The sequence below is a fragment of the Astatotilapia calliptera genome, chromosome 19 (genome assembly GCF_900246225.1).
Source record: "Astatotilapia calliptera chromosome 19, fAstCal1.2, whole genome shotgun sequence".
Lineage (NCBI taxonomy): Eukaryota > Metazoa > Chordata > Actinopteri > Cichliformes > Cichlidae > Astatotilapia > Astatotilapia calliptera.
The window spans coordinates 5,175,291-5,194,185 of NC_039320.1; the positions used below are offsets into that span (position 1 = coordinate 5,175,291).

General features: G+C 39.2%; 1 protein-coding gene and 3 long non-coding RNA genes across 6 annotated transcripts in view; 3 read left to right on the forward strand and 1 right to left on the reverse strand.

The window, feature by feature from the left end:
• LOC113011577 (NACHT, LRR and PYD domains-containing protein 12-like) overlaps window positions 1-18,895 on the forward strand; it is a 382,413-nt gene that overhangs the window by 173,166 nt on the left and 190,352 nt on the right. The gene's annotated exons all lie outside the window — the stretch shown is intronic.
• On the forward strand, window positions 654-4,986 carry LOC113011598 (uncharacterized). Of its 2 annotated transcripts, XR_003270591.1 has the most exons (4): window positions 654-993; window positions 2,996-3,071; window positions 3,345-3,441; window positions 4,278-4,986. It is a non-coding gene; the product is annotated as an uncharacterized LOC113011598 (long non-coding RNA). The 2 variants fall into 2 exon arrangements; XR_003270590.1 differs by lacking the exon at window positions 654-993 and having other exon boundaries at window positions 2,671-3,071.
• LOC113011593 (uncharacterized) lies at window positions 3,840-18,095 on the reverse strand. 2 transcript variants are annotated; one of them, XR_003270584.1, is made up of 4 exons: window positions 18,035-18,095; window positions 11,821-11,876; window positions 5,027-5,213; window positions 4,912-4,942 (listed from the first exon to the last, which is right to left on the reverse strand). It is a non-coding gene; the product is annotated as an uncharacterized LOC113011593 (long non-coding RNA). The 2 variants fall into 2 exon arrangements; XR_003270585.1 differs by lacking the exons at window positions 11,821-11,876; window positions 18,035-18,095 and adding an exon at window positions 3,840-4,041 and having other exon boundaries at window positions 4,203-4,942; window positions 5,027-5,429.
• Window positions 10,014-10,468, forward strand: LOC113011602 (uncharacterized). The gene is made up of 2 exons (XR_003270595.1): window positions 10,014-10,135; window positions 10,218-10,468. It is a non-coding gene; the product is annotated as an uncharacterized LOC113011602 (long non-coding RNA).

The following is an 18,895-nucleotide window of genomic DNA, read 5'->3' on the forward strand; positions in this document are numbered from 1 at the left end:
CTTTAGTGTGGGAGCATTTCCATGTCATTCCCAAAGGTGTAATTATTTTCAGCGACTGCAAACTGAACACAAACTTTTCATAACTGAGTTTGTTTCTTCAGTTGTATTTTGGTAATGCTGTTGTACAGCAGGGAAGCAAACACAAGTGCTAACGCTAACAACATCCAATCAGGATTTATTGGTTCGATCAAAGCTAACATCTGCATTACATGTGAGCACTACACATGTTATTTAACATATATAACGTGTAAGATTTTTACATCTTTCTCTTTCCCTCGAGAAGAACTGCTAAAACTGTAGAAATAACATTACAGAAAAGCAGGACATGCTCAAGCAAAACATTATAGAAAGTCTGTCACGGTTCTGGGTCAGTTTGACCCAGTATTTTGAGTTGTCATGTTTTTGCAGGTTTAGTTTAGTTCCATGTGTCATTTTCTGTCTCTCTCTCTATGTCGAGTCTGCGTCTTAGTGTGATGGTTTCTTGTTCCTGTTTTATTGTGAAGGTCTGCGTCTCATGTGAGTGTGTTCAGTTTTACCTCTGTCTCGTCTTGGTGATTATTCCCAGCTGTGTCCACCACCTGTGTGTAATTCCCCTGTGTTTCTCTGTGTATTTAAGTCGTGTCCTCTGTCATTGTAGTTGCTGGTCCGTCTGTGTATCCACCATGTCTCACCCGTGTGTTTGTGCTCTGTAGTTTAGTTGTTTCCAGTCTAGTTTAGTTCGTGCTCCATTTGCTGTTTGTCCATATTTATTTTTGTGTTCAAGGGACAGGCCTCGGGGGTCCAGGCCCACCCGGTGAAGTGCTTCTTCCCCAACATCTTCTGATGTACTTCATTTATACATTTTGGTAATGAAGTACTTAAACTACCACCTCACTGATTAGTTATTGCAGTGTGAGCTCAGTTCAATTAATCAGGTCACAGTAGTTTAGCACTTCTACAGCAATCATGCAACCAGCATGACTGAGGAGGACACTGGGTGGACGGGCTTTGCAGGTCAGACTTTGAAACTATCTTTTATTGTCATTACGCCAAAAGCAGTGAAATTATATGCTGTCCCATTCAGTGCAAATAAAGAATCTGTGTTTACTGACAGGACAAAGCACTGAACATGATTTCATCTGTTAACCTGGACAAATTCCAAAACAATTCTTTATTATTTCTTTTTCTTAAGTAAAACCAGTAAAAGCTTCTACTTCAAAAATATGGACTTAACACTGAGATCCTGATATTTTAGACCAGTTGAATTTAGATGATCTTTTTTAGTTCGTTCAGTTTGCTGGTTCTAACGACGACGGTCTTCATCAGTTTTAATGTCACTGTGACTCATATCTCTGCATGGCTGTTTTGTTCTGAGTGCACTTTGACAATGAAGTTAAGATCCGGTGATCAGCACAGCAGCCTGTGAGTGACTGCTTGGTTAACGACAAGGTTTACAAGACCTGATCAAATGTCACACTGGAAATATTTTGCAAGTGAAACAGCAAATGAAAAAATGTAAATATGTTAACTGGACCACCTACATTGTTTCGAGAGCAGGGGTGAACTAAAGAGTGCGACCCATCACTTCAGTTTCAGCATATAATTTCTATTTAACACTCAAAAAAATCTGTTGTACAAGTATTAAAAATATATTCACAAATGAAATTGACATGCCTGAGATGAAAACATTACTCATACAAGTTGTCAGGTAAAGTCTATAGCACTGTTACATCTAAATATGGACACTGAGCTGGGACGATGTCACAGATCTGAGCCTCTGCACCTTCACTATACGTTTGTGTATGTCAGGCCTGTCCTGTATCTCTCCACCACCTGATCCAACACACCACCAAATCCTGATCAGCTGATCATCTCTGCTCCTCTAATCACCTGAATATCCAAGTATCCGAAAGTGTCCATCGATCTGACAATACAATTGTAAAACCGATCATTGACCTGTGCCCTAATGTGTTCTGTGCACTTGTGAACACACTTCCTTATGGAGTACGTTTATTAAGGACACTCTTTCATTAGCACACAGGTTCAATAACACAACAAATAACCTCCAATAAACCTTTTAATAAACTGTCATTGGAGGCTGATGTGTTCTCTCTTGGCTTGTTTTCTTGTTGTGTGCCACACAGAAAATAAATGCATGGTGTCTTAACTCACTGATACGGGGATATCAATGAGCACAGAGTCCAGCCAACGATGGCACAAAGTCAAACCTCCTTCAAGGAAACTGGAGAGTCCAACACTGGCATTGAGGCTACCCCAACAATATCAATATGGTGTAACTTCCTGCTCTAACTCAGGCTCCTTCCCCACAAGAAAGATGATATTTTATGTACTCGAAGTCAGACCTGGAATCTGCGGGTCAGACTTCCTGGGCCCCCGACCCCTGACCTCTGAGATTTTCATGTCTTGTATTTTATAATATTTATCTTTTGTTCTCCTGCCAAAATTGCAAACACTGTCATCATGCCATATTGCACTGTTGTTCGATCAGCTTCATTAAATATACTTTTATATATACTTTTATCCTTTGTTTTGTTATACATCCATTTAAATCCTCATATGAAATTATTACAACCAACTGGTAGTAAATCAAAAATAAAAAGATTGTTCAACATTTTAACTGCAAATGGTCAATACACTCACTTTATTTGCCAAAAATTATACTTAAAAAGGGGAAAAAGAAGTGTTAATAGTTTATTTGAAAGGTCAAAATATACCAACACATCTTTTTATTTTAAATCTATTTGTTTGTGCATTCATTTTTTTTCTAAAGCCAGATGTGGAAAAACAGGCTGCATCTACATGCAGGTTCTTGTGGTCAGTGGTCATCATATTTGCATTATCTTTCTGAGTCACAAGCAGGGAAGTGTTAAAGTTTCCTAGAAGTGGTGGGCCAGTGATGTAGGTGTGGATGCAAAGGATTATTTGAGGTGGTGCTGATCAGAAGTATAAAAATCAAAGTGTCCAGATCCAAACACACTTTGTTCCTCTGTGACAGAAGTGAACTAGAACTCACAGCAGCATCTGAACTGCAGAAGAGATCTCTGCTCATCTCCGTCTGCATTCCTCTTTTGGTAAGAACTTATTATGTATCATTTAAAATGATTTTCCTTTTAAAGCTGGGCAGCAGGCTCACGTTGAACATCTCCATAAACTGTCATAATTCTGCTGCTACACTAAACACTGCATTCGGTGAGCATACTAAACTTACGTAAGCTGTATATTTGCACGGTGAGAGACCTGTTTTTGCTGATTTGTGTTCAAATACAACAAGATCTTATTTAAACTGACTGTCAGATGTTGCCTATCCAGTTATGTAATGAACCCACTATATACATTAACCACAGACCCTTCACGACATCTTCATCACCTGCTGTTCCAGACAACCAACTTATACCTGAACCACTGCAGGTTAATCATCATCATTAGTAAAGGAAAAAAAAGGTGAGTGTCTTAATTTGGAAAAGCTTGAAATAAAAAATCCTATAAATTACACAAACAGATACGAATTGGAGGAAAATCCATAGTGTCTTGAGTTCTGTTTGATTTTTATTTTGCAGTGTGTCATTGTTACTACAGAGCACACTGAAACACATGACAGGAAAGAATAACTGAGTGTAGAAAGGCATTTATATTAAATCGGATTTAAACTTTGTTCTTAATGAACCGGATCTATTATGACCTGGACTTTTATCTATAAAATGGGCTTGTGAAACCCAGAGAAAAACTCTCTCAATATATCTGTAGATATAAATATATAATTATCCAAATCACATCAAGTAAAAAAGGCAAAATGACAAAATTAAAAAAAATAATAAAAAGTATAAATTAAAACACAAAATTTTAAGGCAAAAACAAATATCTTGATGTCTTAATACGATGAATATAAAATATAAAGTAATACAACAAGGTTAAATATCTAAACATTTAAACTACTTCAGCTTTTCAAAGCTTCTTTTTCCAGTTGAAAATGACATCATCACGCCTGAATCTGCTTCCAGGAGCTGTCCAGATCAGGCTTGTTCAGGATATTTAGAAATCGTCCTAACAGTTGAAAAATAAAAAATAAACAGAGAACAAAGTAATATATATGATTAGAAATAAATAAAAAAGAAAACTATAAATAAAACTACTTCTTTCATTTAAAGAAAAAGGTCTATCAGTCCTCTTGTCGTGTGTGTTTGCAGCTCACAAAGACGACTTACTGAGCTTCAGGATCCAAAAGGATGTATCTGCCAAATTCTTAATGTGGAAAAATGTCCATGTGTTTTCTTCTCCAGGAGACGATGAAGACACTGTTTGTCTGCACGATGCTCGTGCTGCTCTTTGCTTCCGGATTTTTCAAAGTGAACAATTTTCAACCAAGCGAGCACCGACCTGAAGAAACACCTTATGAAAAGTTTAGAAGACAGCATGTAGATGCTAAGATGACTGAAAAGCTGTGTAACACAGAAATATCAAATAGGAATATCTACAAAATTGACAACAGTTGTAAGGAAACCAACACATTCATCCTCAGCATTCCAGCAAAGGTCAAATCCATTTGTAGAGGTGATGGGAGGTACGATGAAAATAGCGGCATGACGTATATTACCGCAACGTTTCGCATAATTAAATGTAAGCTAAAGCATCAGGGAGCCAGGAAACCCAGCTGCCAGTATGAAGGCAGGCTTCTCACTAACAGGATCATTGTCGTGAAATGTGAAGGGAAGTTACCTGTGCACTTCGATCGGGACCTTCTGCCCTCTGAGTGCAACGATGGCGAGCAACTATGAGGAAAGAGTGGTGTGGAGGGGGGGCGTGGTCTGCGATGCTGCTGCAGGTGAGATGGATGTACCTGCGCTGCATTTGCTATCACGCCTCGCCAACTTAAAAGGCTTTGTGCTGTCTGAGTTGTTGGTGTTGTGGATGTGTTGGCAGTCCACAGACAGACTGATTTACACAACTGTGGAAAAAATTAAATTAATAAATAAAAAAAATTGGAAAACATAGATGTTTCATTATTTCATATAGATTTCAAATAACATACCATTTGATGTCAACATGTTTTAGTTGCATTTGCAGTGCTCGTGCTGTTATATTCTTATGATTCTGTTCATTTTATGAGTGTATCCTTCAGCCTTGCTTCACATATTTACTGCTGCTTGATCAGCTTTAGTCCTGCTAGCATCAGCACAGGTAGAAACAGATCACACATCAGAGAATCGGCCGTGCATCTAAATGCAAATGGAAACTAAAAATGAAAACATAGATAACTGAGCTGAACTTCATAGATCTGAAAGTTGACCAATGCATACATAGTGCTAAAAATCAGGTATCGGGAAAACACATTATTTTATATTATGCTGATGTCAGGGCTCTGAGTGCGGGCAGGTGGAAATGTGGATCCAAATGCAGGACTCCGAGACGAAATGTAACTAAAACCACAGCTTTTATTGCTGGCATGAAACAAAAACAGAAACCAAACCATGAAACCAAGCAGGAACACACAGGCAGGGTCTGAGGGTACGACGCGACACCAAGCGTGGGAAAACACAGGGCTTAAATACACAGGGTAGTAATGAGGGAATGGGCCACAGAAGGGAGACACAGCTGGGGGAGCTGAACTTTATAGATCTGAAAGTTGACCAATGCATACATAGTGACAACACATTATTTTATATTATGCTGAAGTCAGTTTTTATCCAATTTTATAACTATATCAAATAATAAAGTCTGCTTTGAAGTTTACTATGGTAACAATTCATCTTTTTAGGCTTTTCAGAAACACTGTAACTTCATAGGTATGAACCAACAAACCATTTTTCATCATGAAAATAAAAAATAAATCTAAAGGAGATAAACATCACAACTGTTCAACCAAGCATTAAGTCCATTTTGAAACAAAGAACGATGTACACTCAGCCAATCACATGGCAGCAACTCAATGCAGTGTAAAAGGTGAGATGTAAAATAAAACAATTAAAAATATTAATTAATCTTAATCAATCTTAAAATATGAAGCAATCTTCTAACTCCCCTTTACATACAAAGCTGTGGCCAACCTTACAAACCATTTTGAATTTTTTCCAGCCGAGGCGTTCAAAATAACCAAACTGCTAATAGTCACGGTTTAATTTGGGCAGCTGCCTGCCTAATATAATGTAAAATCATCACAATATTTTACACAAAGAGAGTAAATGTATCCTTGTACTCAGCTAAGACAGCTGGGCTGCTGTGGCTTGTGTTTATGTTCAGACATCTGATTTAAAAGCAGACTGTCATGGTTGCGGCTGTGTGCAGGCAGGATGAGGACCCAAACGCAAGCTCACGGAGGCAGGAATGAACTCAAAACACAGCTTTATTGCTGGAGAGAAAAACCATACAACCTAAACGAGGAAACTATAACGTAATACACAGAGAAACACACGGCCATGAATGAGGGAGAACGCGACACAGAACTGAGGGAGACGCAGACATAAATACACAGAGGGTTAACGAGGGAAGTGGGAGCACACGGGGAACACAGGTGACACTGATAATCATAACAAGACACGGCAGGAGTGAACGCAACACTGACGGGAGACTGTCAAAGTAAAACAGGAAGTACACGGAGGTTCAGAGAGGAGGAGAGACAGCACGGGGAGAGCACGGACATAACGGGCTGGGAAAACATGGAATAAAACTCAAGGAGGGGAAACGAGGGCTCACAGATAAACAGAGGGGCACACAGGAGGTAATCAAATAAGGAACATCTTAACAGAAGCCATGGCATAAATAAAGAACAACACACAAAACATATGAAAACTAAGAATGCTGGGCCAACATGGCCCAGGATCATGACAGACAGCAAAAGACACTGAGCAGCATATCAGTCAGCATGGGAAAAATGCCATAGATTTAAGGAACCAGGCTAAAATAATTGGTTTCTAGTGGGTTCTATTGTAAGTGCTCTATATTTCAGCATGACATACTGTATGCATCCTACACTGAGAACCCTTGAAGCTGATCATCAGGGTATGCTGTGTACTTCTTACACAGAAGATAAAATAACATGCAAAGATTTTAGATGGTTGTGGTTGGTCCTTACACACAGATGTAAGGTCAAAAAAAAAAAATCACCCACAATGGATCGTTCACAGACGCTGGTCCAGTGGAACCCACTTCCACAAAGGCTGCACCTGCTCTGGCAGAACAGGAAGCATCAACTACATAGTAGCTATTTTCATAATTAAGACATCAACTATAGGTGTTCCCAAAATGTGCCATGTTGTCTGCACACCTGACAGCTCAATAAGTCCTGTGTTGATTACAGATGGTGGTTGTTTCCAGAAACAGCACTTGCATAAAACAAGTACAGAGCACTTTATGAGCCAACCTGCTTCTTTAATGAGCATTTAGGTTGTTTGTATTCAGTGTTCACAGATAATATGCTCATTAAAAGGGGGGATCCACTATGTCCTTCTTCACAATCCTGTCTGCCAACTTTAAGAAGAAATCAGAGTGACGCAGAAGCTTTAAAACAGTGTTCAGAATAATCAGTGATGCTTTTATCTGAACTGATGACAGATAAAGATGAACGTGAGTGTGGCAGAAGAGTAAGTTCTCCCTCTTTCTTGGAAGTATACAAAAGTCTGTTGTTTCTAAAAAGTTCATAAACAAACAACAAGTTCTTACAGAATGAGACGTGAAGCCTGGAGACGAGCAGTTCAGACACGCTGTTATTAAATTCTACCTGAGCAGGTTATAGTTCACCTCAGTTACGGAAGAACAAATAACACTTGGCTCTGGGAGCTTCAGTTTTTATACACTGTCGTAGCACCACCCTAAGCCATCATTTGCATCAACACCTACATCACTAGCCCAGCAGTTCTAAGAAACTTCTCTGTTTGTGGTTCAGAACCTAATGTGACACCAATGAGCACAACAGCATGCAGCTGCAGGTTGTTGTTCATACCTGGCTTTACAATAAAGAGCCATGTTTGCAGGCAGCTGTTTGAAGTTTTGTGTAAAATATCATTTTTATAGAAATAAACCAAATGTGTCTAAATATATTAAGTAAACAATCAGAATAAGAACATTTTGAAATAAAATCCAAAAACTGCATCTGGCTTAGTTTTTGTTGAATAAATAATGACTCTGTGTAATATGTCATGTGTTGTATATGTAAGTTGTATTTGTACAATGAAGCCAGGCTTTCTTTGTGTTAGCTGCCTGACAGAACCTAAAACTCTAGTGAGAGATTGCAGGTGTCACAACAGACATGATCAGCTTTCTCTGTCGATCCTATCTTTCTGTTTCACACTCTGTGCACTCATAGAAAAAATCTTTAAAAAAAACAATCACATGACTCTTCTTCCACACAACATGATCCCTGAGTGCCGCCTGCTCCAACCAGACATGTTCTCACAGCGACGATGGTGATAATTAAAATCTACAAAGAACGTGATGAACATTATTAAAATGCAGCACTGTTAAAGCAACGTGATTAATGCTGCATTAAAATGAGCCTTTAGCACATAGAGATGATTCAACAGTTTCATTTGACTTCATTGTTTCTAAGGCAGATGCTACACCAGTGAAGGTGCACTTAGTTTTCACACACTGCTTCTGCATTGTGTCTTAGTTTTAGTGGATTAAATAATGACACAGTGTTTGTTTGTTTTTCTTTAGTAACAAATGACCTCAGACCAGCTTATAATATTTTATAAACAAATAAGCATAAATGCATAAACTCAGCCTGGAATCACATGGGATAAACATGGGATGTGCATTTTTTTATTTGTTTTGTGTTACTGAGTCTTGCAAGAATGCCAACCTTACCAGCAGCAGCTTGGTTTTTTGTTTGTTGTTTTTTTAATTGAATGAGTGCTGAAAGTTGAGCAACAGCTGTGACAACGAGAGAAGATGGAGCCAATCAGAAACAACTGTGAAAATGTACAATATGCAAGCTAAGAAAGCAAAGTGTAGCAATGTTGCCATCATTTTTGTTATTGTGGTATTTTTTTCAACATTCACTGAAAATCACTTCTCTCATATTTCCTCTTTATTATTTTCATCACTGTTTAAGAAACGTAACAAAGTCTTATAAAGCATCTAAACCAGCATCATGAAGTGATGTTTAAAGATGGCAGCAAGCTCACAGCATCTCTCAACTCAAGAGCAACATTCAAAGTGCACAGGCTGAAGGAAAGTATTGATTTTATCACATGCAATTACAATACGCCTTTTCATCTGTATCTGGATGTACAATGGGTATCGTTGTTTGTCCCAGCAGTTTACAATACAGAATGTGCACGTCTGTGGGGCTTTTATAAAGATTTCTATTTGCATTGATACAATTGCTTGGATCACAAATTGTTCTAACTTGATTAAAGTCACCAATGATAAAGGTATTCTTGCGCTTACAGTTACCATTATTATCTCTGTTTGCTATCAGATCATCACATCCCCCTTGTGGGATCATGTTGATGATCTGCTGGTTTTCTGAACACGTCCGTTAGTCATGCAGAGCACAGTGCCAGAGAGCGCCACCAGCAGGAACATGGAAGTCTTCATTGTATTTCTATATCGAAAAAGTAAACAGAGTGAATATATAAATCAGTATTATTTCATTTCATTTATTAACTTGTTTATTTTTGTTTCCTAAATGTTAATCGTGCTTAACTATTAAAGGAAAAATACAGATAGATAGGAAACTCTCTGAAAAGTCAAACTGTTTTCAGTGAGTTTATATATTTGCCAGAGGAAAGGTCAGAATCTGCATATCTGACCACTTTGAATCAATTTATATCTAAACAGAAATCAGTAAAAGTTCAAATCACTTTTATCAATATCCTCACTTATGAGGATATTGATATCCGTATAACTGGAGTTATTATAGATTTTCATACATGACATTTGTGAAAAAGGCGAGGGTGTCAGGGTCCCTGTGTCTACCCGGTCGCCTCAGTGTGGCTACATGTGTTTTTTTTGTTTTGATTTTGTCCCCGCTCTCTCCCTCCCTCCTTCTCTCACTGCCTGGGCAGAGCTCATCTGTGGGCTCCTGCCCTTGGCCCACGCACCTGGTGACACCTGTGGCTCATCACCCAACAGTGTTCCAGTCCCCTTATAAGATGGCAGCCCTGTATTTCTCGTCGCTGGACCGTTGCCGACTCTCGTCAGTGTTAACCCCAGCTCAGTTCGTTCTCGTGTTTCCCTAGCGATCTTCTTACAGTAACCTTTTGCATCTCTGTGAATAGATTTCCCTGGACCTGCCCCTGTGTTACCTGAGCGATCAAGTGTGTGAGGATTGGAGCGAGCTTTTGTGTTTCTTGTGGAGTGTGAAGAGGAGCGTGGAGCGTGGATGGAGTGAGGACTTTGGAGCGTGTGTGGACTGCAAGTGTCTTTCCCCCCTCCTGTTCGTGTGTGGATTCCCGGAACCCGTCTTTTCCCCACTGTGTAAATAGATCACCTGGTGCTTCTGTAAATAAAAAACCTTTATTGTTCCCTACTCAGAGCCTACGCGTGAGTCCGTTCAGTCCCGTTGTGACAGAGGGTAAGGACGTAAATCGACTGGTAAAGAGGGACTGGTGAAGAGTCTGCAGCCGCAGCACCGATCCATCTGTCGATCTCCTGTTCCCTTCTCTGATCACTCGTGAACAAGACTGCGAGTTTTGTAACTTAATAAAAGCAGTAATTTGTTTGCCAGAGTGCCCCTTCCACGTCACACCCTGTTCTTTCCTTCTTGTCTTATATGAAAATTCACTTTGTGTAGCTTTTTGGGAAATTGTTAAACTTCAGGAAGATTCTGAACATGCCCGTTTAGCCAGCTCTTTGGAGCTGAGCAGGTTCAGGCCTGTTGTTGTAAGTTTTATAAAACGATCTCATTTAAACGGATAATCCAGCTGAAGCTTCAGACAGCCGTCAGACAGTGAAACACTGCCATCTGCTGGACTCGAATAACAAAGACGCTGCTTTGACGGGTGAGGGAGTTTCAACAAGTCTGCAACGACTCAAGCATCAAACTACAGAACTATTATAGCGGACATGGTGCTCTAATGACTGCTTCATTAACGCAGCTCAGAAAGGATCAAACATATCAATAAATTATAAAACACAAAACGTCTCTTATTGCCCAGGGCTCAGGAAGTGAGTGACCACTTAAGTGTGTTCAACAGGAAGCTAAAGACTGGTGCTGTTAAAGTGTTCAAAAAACAGCAGGAGCTCGGTGTGAGGCCACAGTGGGCCAAAAAACACAAGATGACCTCCAGCGAGGACAAAATGTATCTGGACGTCTCTGTGAGCATCTGTCTCACTGTGTAAGTGTAGCACAGTGTCTGTGTGTGCATGGCTGGGTAAGAGAGACAGCACAACTGAAAGCACTCAGACGAGGACCCGGTGCATCGTCTGTCTCATCTCAGCCAGTTTACTTACAAACTCTTTAAGTTTGAATTTTAAAGCCGACAATGTGCACAGGGCAGTGATATTTAAAATGAAGGTAAACTATTCCAATCTCTGCAGCCCCAATTGTGTATCTCACACACACACACAGTCCTGAATTCATTACTGAAGTCTCATCCAGACGTTCAATGTGCTGTGTAATTAAATTGAGACGTGGGGTCAAAATTCCCACCTAGATTGCGTGAGATGAAATAGAAATCGGCTCTCCTCTAACTGACTTTATAGAAATAATTACATAAGCTGCATTTATAACTGTTATTAAATAACAGCAGCACACGAGAACTAAAGTGTAATCCCAGCACATTTCGCTTCGCTTGCACTGATTCTTTAGAGATGACGACCGTGGTGGGTAATTAAGGGCAAACAATATACAAGTGGCGTGAAAAATGGAGGCTGCATTACCTTTCCAAAGCTTCCTTTCCCGATGGCCCGCAGTATCTGGAAGTGGTCAAAGTTCACTGTGGAGAAAATGAGAAGCAGTTAGTGAGAACGTGTCAGTTTGAGCTGAGCTATAAAACAGGGAACATGACATGTACAGCACTGTGCAAAAGTCTTGAGCCATCCCTCATTTGCTTCCAGGGATCCGGACTTCCCTGTAATCTTTAAAGTGGTATTAAGGAATAGCTCTCCAGGCTTTTTAAAGTGTTTCTGATTTTTAATCCAGGGCTTGTATTTGACCACTTTTTGTCTGTTAAGACCCTTCACACTAATCTCTGAAACATTCAAACATAAACAGACACCTAAGTCATGGAAAGGACCAGAAAACTTAACAAAGAACCAATTTTAAATTGTATCTGTACACATTTACTTGCAGCCTATTGCAAAAAAACAAAAGCCCACATCATTTGTTCTCACTTCTTTAGTTGAAGAATGCAGTTAATAACACCGTTAACACAAACTGACCTGGCAAAACACGAAAAAATAAGGGGGTGGTTCAAGACTTTTGCTCGGTACTGTATGAGAAATGGAAATGTGCACTTCACAATGTATTGCTGCACTTCGGCAGTACTGTGAAGATTAAATGTTTTTTCCTTCCCGATGCATGTGAAAGGTTAAGACTTACATCTCCAAATGTACTGGAACTGATTTGAACCAGAGGACTCAGCCACACTGTTACTATGTACTGCATAAACACGTTTACCGATGAAGGTAAATCAGACGCTGTCCTGACTGTGTGGCTAAATTTTGTGCTGAAAGCATCAAATCAATTGAATATGATTAACTTGCTATGAGAGGTTTTTACTCCAAGTGTGACTTTTTCTGGCTTCATACGCCTTTCAGGGTCAAATTCAAGCACTTTGTGAGCACGTTTAATGTCCATTTTCAACATTTTCCAGCACATTACCATAAAAAGGATGCATATTTCACTTCGCATCACCTGAGTAAGACCACGTGAAAGGCCAAATTAATAATAAGTCTTCTCATCAGATATTGATGCTTCTTTCTTATGTGACACAAAAAACAGGAGGAGACAGATCTTTGCTTGTGTTGTTTTTTAAGTTCATTCATTCAAAACTAACTGTAAGACGCTTAACTACATTGCAGTCTGTGTTATTGCTGTAGACCTAATTATCACCTTTAAAGTGTTTGTGCTAATAACATCATGTAGAGTAAGACAGGCATAGAGAACAGCACTGACTGGGAGAGGCTTTGAACAGATGACATACTCAGATCAATTCAACACTTTAGACTTTAAAAATGCACAAGCGTCTTTCAAAAACCCATTTATTTAATCTATCATCATTGATATTATTATGTACAGTTATAATGTACTGTTCATCTCCCTTAAATAAACAGGCAGCCTTAAAGTGTGAAATAGTCACTTGTCTACTGTCTCAGTGGCTGATAGTGCCCCACAGGCCTCAATGTCAGCTTGAAGCCATCATGTTTCAATTGTTTAATGATAAACAGATTTTGAATGAAAGCGAGGAAACTTCGGTAGCACAAAAAAGTGCCTATTCTTTGTTCCCATATGGTTCAGTCATATTACCGTCATTTCCCCCTAAGCTGTTCCCAAAGACACCAGGTTAATACTTGAAAAGGCTGCAGCGATACACAAAAATATCATCAATATTCTGTTTACTTGGTGACAACGTCGCTTTTAGCCTTCAATCAGAAAGCCTGACGTTGGCTAGTTAAGCATCGGGCTAACGTTTAACGCTTTCACTTGCAAGAGCACCTGGCTGCAGCCACTGTGGACCTCCACAGTAACCGGAAACACGTAACTTCAGTTAAATCGACTTTGACAGCGAAAACTAAATTGCGTTTTTGTTACTATTGATGCTGCTGAGAAATAAAAATGGTTTTAAGTGTGGTTTTTTTTTAACACTCTGGGTTTGTTCATAAAAATTCCCCTAAATTGTTCGTGGCACAAAAGTGACACTTGCTGTTTCGCTGATTTTTTTTTTTTTTTTACAGCACATCGCGTTGTGCGTTCTGATTGCTGTAGACCATTGTCAATCAATCTAGTCCAGTGTCTCCTGTACAGGAGCGGTCCCTAATAGGCCCACGGACCGGTCCCGGTTCGTGAGTCCTTTGGTACCGTTCCGCGAGGGTTGATCCTCCGGTGTGAAATGTATGGTTGTAGTTGTGTGTCTTATTTTGAAAGAACTATTTACGCGTTACCATAGCGACCAGAGAGCGTTAAGAAGCAGAGAGGAGGATGTCACTGTCATTGTTGTTGGCGCACAGCTCAAGTCACGTTTATTATTATATTTACAAAATACCACAGTTTCTTTTTTTTATTCTTTTGTTGTATTTATCCGCGACACCTTAAAGGTCGTTCCCTGAAAATATTGTCTGACATTAAAGTGGTCTGTGGTGCAAAAAGGTTGGGGACTCCTGCTGTACAGTACAGAATGCGTTTAGCTTGTCGAATTTACATAAATCTTCGATCGCTAGCAGTGTAACTCTGAAGTGCTGCACTGTATGTTTGTACGTTTTCTCCCAAACAAACACAACAATGCCGACGAAACGTTTTGCACCCTCAAATGCACCTTCAGGTTTCATTCCATGATACTGGAGTCATGTTTCTACGAAGGTTTGAACTCTAAGAGTGTTTAAACAAAAGAGAAAAGTGTGAAAATGTTCATGCCTGTCTGAGAAAAGTGTATAAAGCATGTAGTGAGGGGTTTTACAGTCTTAACATCTGTAATAATTGTAAAAAATAAAGTTGGCTACTTCGTGGATTTCACCTACCGCGGGTTATTTTTTGAACGTAACACCAGCGATAAACGAGGGGCTGCTGTATTAGTAATAGTAGTGTCTGGGACATCTAATTGATTAACATCAACATTGATTATTATGCACTATTATTTTTGTTCAAGGAGAGCCAAAAATATAAAACTCTCTCTCAGCTTGTTTGTTGCCAAAAATGGCCACTTTTTGTGTATGTTCACAAAATGCTATAAAATGTATATTTCTTAAAACATTTATCTACTTTTGCCGACGTGACTCTTTAAAATAGCACCAGTCCTTTTCATCAAAATCAAAATTGTATCTGAGCATCGGGGAAAAGGCTGTCTTGCAATTGTTGAGGTCACTAGTGTGTGCCCCATTTCTTCCAGGATCACTCTCTTTATAGGTTTTAGTGGAATCCTAGTACTGTGAAGTGGTTTCATGGTACAAAGGGATTGTATTCCAAGGTCTGGGAGACTGTAGAAATGAGCAGTGATGCCCTTCCTACCATCTTTCCAGAAAAATAAGTGATCTGGAAGCTGTTAGGCTTACTTACAGCAGCAGCACTTTCTGCACCTGCATAAACTCCAGGACACATTTACTAACGGTGTTTGTTGCTGTATGTGCTGCAGCTTTGAATTTTTTAATAATATATATTTTGTTAATATTTTGGCTATGGTGTCTTGTTTTGAAATGTACAAGAGTAAAAGTGTTTTTAGCAGGTGCTTCAAAGCTAAGTTTGACTGGGAAACTCAAAGCTCAATAGGCTGTATCAACAGAAATTCACTGCAGCCTATGTAATATTTCATGCGTCATAATTTATTCTACTCTATCTTGCAAATACATATTTGTGTGGCAATGTCATGCACAACACACACAACTATTAGATCCTTAAGATCAAACCCGTGTCATTCTTTTGGTCCACTGCAGTGCAGTAGTCAAAAAAAAGAATAAGTGACGTGTCCACAGATGGCCAGGATAGAGCCCAGAGTGTTAATGTTTAAAATGTATAAAAATATTATTGATTGCAATTCTTTACTGTTAATATCAACAATAAGCTTTTTATTTTGAAATTACAAGTTTAAAAAAAATGCTGTTACATTTACATTTAATGCTGTTACACTGTAATCCTTTATTATAAGTATGGACACAGAATAAAGTGAACAACATTTTGAAATAAGTTTAATTGGAATTTTGTACTACGCAAAAAACAAAACAAAAAAACAACAACAACATATTAAACAAACAAACACAGCCAGTGCCTTCATTTGTCTATTACATGTCAAACATAGCACTGACCCTTAGCCCCTGCTCATCAGCACATGCTTTCAAAAAGAGCTCCATGTCCTCTGCAAACTGAAAAACAAAGAGGAACAAGTCCCTTGCTCCAGTGTCTTCTTCCTCTGACATGTCTCTTAAGACCCTCTGCTGGTCCCCTTGATTTAAGGACAGATATTTGGGCATTGTTACATGTCCACGGAAAAGTGCCTTATTTTGGACAACCCAGTGCACAGCAGGACGCAGATCTTCAACAACTGCTGGCTCCTGTGTCAGGCAAATGGGGATGAAAACATAGTTATTTCTCTGTTGCAGAACAGTTTTTTAACAGTTATTCAAATTTCACTAACCATGTAATTACACTACTGTTTAAATTGAATACTGACCTGACTGCCTTCCTGGAACTTGCGCTTTTTCAGTCTGAAAATGAGCACGTGTTGTCCTTCAAGCACAGCTTTGGCTTCCTCTCTCCAGTGTGCAAATAGCTTGCCAGAGCTACGAAGAGTAAGGCCACAGTGAGGCATGTCATTTTCATGGACTTTCCATCAGCTGCAGTTTTATTGAACACAGAGGGTAGAGCCAATGAATGTTCTAACAAAGACTCAGAAAATGGTTCAGATACCGAAGACAAAACCTTGGGGGGGAAACGGGGCTCCTCGAAGAGTACTGCCGGAGGAATACGGGTCTCCTCGGAGAGTTCAGCGGGGAGCAGTCCTGATAATGGTGGCTGACCTGGTATTGAAGAATGCTGACAAGACAATAAATGCCTTGCCATATCCCCACGCCATATGATTGTAATCTTACAGACAGGGCGGTGAAAGTGTCCTGCAATTCTGGCTTTAAGCCCGAATTCCAGATTGATGTGTGCATCTAAAACAGAGAGAGAAACAGATAAACACCATATATACATTTAAGTTAAGGATTTAGCAGAAATAACAATTTACAGTTGGCATGTAATAGATTTGGGAAGAAAATCCTTGAAAAAACCCCCACAAATATTTTAAAAGACACTTTAATCTGTGAGACATGTTTCTATTGACATATAACAGTCAATTGAACAGGGGCTAACTAAAATCTGGGCAATAAAAAAGCTGTACAGAAAAGAATGACGAATAGAAGTATTGATAAATATATAAATCTGTTTGTGACGAAATTTACAGTGTTGACGCTAACCAAAGGTGTCACAAGTACACACGTTCCTTACTACAGTTTAGATACCTCTGTTTAGACAGCACTGACTCGACTTTTTAGTCAAGTCGAAGTAAGAAGTACAGGGTCTAAAATATAATTTATGTACAAAATTTTGAAGTAATCTTGCGTCCAAAGCACGCGTGTGGGGGGCTGATTTACAAATGTACGGATTACAAAGTACAGATACGCGTGCTAAAATGTGAGAAGTAGAAGTATAAAGAAGTATACAGTAGGCACAAAAAAGTACAGCAGTAAAGTAAAGATACCAGAAAATTCTACTTAAGTACAGTATTGAAGTATTCGTTATTTTGCATCTCTGACGCCAACAATAAATCATACTCTAATGCAAAATGTGGTTTTTGCTTCTTCTCGCCCACAGAAGCCGTTAATCCAGCTCTCTTACTTAAACCAGGCCCAGGAAAAAGCATATTTGTGTGTTTCTCTGCCATGGAGCACGATGAAAAAACATTAAAATAAATTGTAACGCTAAATAAGTGGCAACATGATCATTGTAAGAAAACTAGACAATTCCTAGAATTATAAAATCACTAATGGCAAATTTATTTAAGAAAGACTTAACCAACCTTTGTGATCAACTTGCAAGACTTCCACGGTATCCATGCGTGCTTCCGGCTACTGTGGAGGTCACGTGTTTCCGGTTAGTGTGGAGGTCACGTGTATCCGGTTACTGTGGAGCTCCACAGTGGCTGCAGCCAGACCCTTCTCTTCACTTGAGGGAAGTAACTCGTATTACTGCTACTGCTGTGTAATCTTGGTTTAATTCACAGCATATTCTACAAGTTACCCTGCAATAACTAACTGTTAGAATAGCGGCACCGTATTGTATCGCACTGAGTGCACTTCAATCCTTTATCCCGCGAGTTTGCTAGCTAGCAAAATAATAATACCAATTTTAAACAAATAACATGTGTAACGTACACACTCGAGAAAATTATCTACTAGTACTTACGCAAACTCCCCCGTTGTGAAAACGTACAAATCCTTCTTGTATTTTTTGTTTTCCAGCAAACACTCATTAAAACGGCCTCCAGGCACATTAGCGCATTCACCCCCGACTGATCAGGGAGGGGGTGAGGGGTCACACATTGAAACAGACTAACGTGCAGAGGTACAGCCCAGGCAGAGAAATGTTGCTTTTAGACTTTGCGACTCGTTTTATTTCTCTATCTGATAAGAAAACTATTCAATCAGATAGTTATTTGTGGTGAATGAAATACGGTTACAGTTTCAAGACGTTTTAAGCACCAAATCCGAAATCCAAGCACTGCAATATTAAAATCCAATTCAATTTCTTGTTTGCTCCGAAATCTACGACATGACTATATACAGAAAAGCTTGACATGGTATGCAAAAAAAACCCCGAAGACAATACAAATACAAATACATGAACAAAAAAGGTTTTAACTGTCAGTTATGTCATTTTAAAATTTTCCAAAACTAACATTTTCTTTGATTGACTGATATTAAATTGATTAGGGTCAAGTTTAGTGTGAACAATATTACACAAACAAGCACGTGTGTGCGCATGCGCACATATTAGAATCCCTTCGATCGCTTCTCATATGTGCGCATGCGCACATATTAGAATCGCTTCGATCGCTTGTGACGCGGTAACTTTGCTTTGATCCTTTCTGACGTCATAACTTTGCTTTGATCCCAAAACCCATAAATAGGAGCGCTCACCTGTTACTTTATGCTTAACGGACGTTGACCTGCAGCAACTGAAACCCTTTCGAGAAGTTTTGAGAGCAATTTACGAGAGAAACCAAAACAAGTTCCGTTTTGTTTCTCACCAATCCACAGCGCAAAC